A 2,114-nucleotide genomic window follows, 5' to 3' on the forward strand; every position below is an offset into this window, starting at 1 on the left:
CTATTCTATTCTATTCTATTCTATTCTATTCTATTCTATTCTATTCTATTCTATTCTATTCTATTCTATTCTATTCTATTCCATTCCATTCCATTCCATTCCATTCCATTCCATTCCATTCCATTCCATTCCATTCCATTCCTTTTTTTTTTTTCAGTTTGTGAATGATTGTCTGGCATCCCCTTTCTATTTATATGATATGATATCATATTGTAATTCTTCTTTCTCTTCTTCTTCTCCTCAAATTGGCTTTTTGAACCCTTTTGATGTACTTTCCTTCCCTTTATGGTCCCTCCACAACCTATTTGGAGGCTCCCATGACTGCCGGCAGCGGGTGCAGGCAGGGTCCTGCCCTCGGCCACTGCCCCGCTCTCACCCAGGGACTTGCTGGTGTTTCCCATCCGGGGGGGTGGGGTGTGTGGGGGGTCCCCCTTACAGACAGGGTTGGGGACACTGCAGAGCCAGGGTGGCTGCATCTTTGGGTCCCTTCCTGGCAGAACAGCACAAAACCGACCAATAAAGCTAAAATTCCAGTAATTTCTATAAACTCCCTCTAATTTGCTTCTTCCCACCCTCAAAGAGAAGTTTTGTAGGTAAGCAAATGGGTTGCTCATGAGGGAGGAAGAAGGATGTGTGTGATTATCCCAACACGGGAGCAAGCCTGGAAATGAAAACATCTGATTACAAAAAGGCAGAAATCAGACAATTTCAAACTTTTTTAGCCATATCCTGACTCAAGAGTGGGAAGATCACTGCAAACACAGCTGGTTTAATTTGATGGATAAAGTCATTTGGCTTGAGTTCTCTGTGGAGTTAATATGGACAAGGACAGGCACTTCACCTGGGAATAAAGTGAAATATCCAAAGCCAAGGAGGTCACAGGTGAGAGGAAGCTTTGCTCTGGGGGTGTGGGACAGGCAGCATTGTCCTGGCTCCATCTCTCCCAAATAGCTGCTGAGCTTATTGGCCAGGCTTGGCCATTCTTGACTGCCTCCAGGTACCTTTTTTATAGATTTAATTTATATATAAAAATGATATATAATTATACATATTTTTATAGATATATAGACACATATAATATGTATATAAAATGTTTTATATACATATACCAAGGTTCTGTAAAGCTTCTCAAGCACAGCAGGTGACAGAGGGAAAGGCTCTTCTCCAAGGGAAGGGCTTCAGCATCAGGAGGTTGGTGTGTGCTGCCTGCACCCCCTTTCTCTGCCACTCCCTGAGGCTGGGCTGAACCCCAAAATAGCTGAGTGTGCTAGAGAGGAGTCAGGATTCATCCCCTGTGTGTGAGGTTAGTGCTTCTACAGGGGCTCTGGCCGCTGGGAAATGGAGATCCAGGGGTGCACACAGAGATGGGGGGGGACTCTTTTGGCTTCTACCCAGCAACCTGGGCATGACATGGGGCCATCACTGTGGCCTCTGGGCAGGGGACAGCGGAGGGGTGTCTGGGTGCCCTCCCTTGTACCCTGCCACTGCTCCACAAACCACATCCTTGGCATTGTAACCCCCTGGAGCAGCGCTGGGAGAGGGGAGCTGGGGGAGAGAAGGGGGAGGCACACTGTGGCATGTGGCAGCTTGATTTTTATTTGATTTTGGTCCCTTTCAGGCCAAATCCTGTTGCTAGGGCAGGGACCGCAGGGTTCCACCTTGGCTTTCCCTGATCCTGCTACAGATTTCCATCCTGGCTTCCTCCCCGCAACTTGTCCCCTTCTGCACAACCCTTGGGGTCCGTGGGGTGAGGCAGGGCTCTGGGCAGCATCAGCACCCCCTCGGTGCCAGGGGGGCCGTGGGGTGGAGGGCAGCTGGGGGAACCAGCCCCTCCGGCCCCCAGCGATGTGAATCCAGCCCCATTCCTTCCACAGCGGGGGCTGCACTGCAGTTCCTTGTTGCACCCCAATGCGCTTCCTTAGGCCTTTGGGGGTGCACGTCTCCTGCACCTCCTCAGCTGCTCCTGCCCCGCAGGCACGCGCAGTGCAGCATGACTCCCCATTGCGCCTGCGCCCCACCTGCACCAGGGACCCCCATTGCAGCAGGGTGCCCCCATCACATCAGAGTCCCCCTGACGTAACGGGCCCCCACTGCAGCAGGATCCTCACTGCCTG

General features: G+C 51.1%; 1 protein-coding gene across 1 annotated transcript in view; it reads left to right on the forward strand.

Moving 5' to 3' along the window:
- KSR2 (kinase suppressor of ras 2) overlaps window positions 1-2,114 on the forward strand; it is an 87,971-nt gene that overhangs the window by 471 nt on the left and 85,386 nt on the right. The window lies entirely within an intron of this gene.

Source organism: Athene cunicularia (genome assembly GCF_003259725.1).
Source record: "Athene cunicularia isolate RWA chromosome 15 unlocalized genomic scaffold, athCun1 chr15_part1, whole genome shotgun sequence".
Lineage (NCBI taxonomy): Eukaryota > Metazoa > Chordata > Aves > Strigiformes > Strigidae > Athene > Athene cunicularia.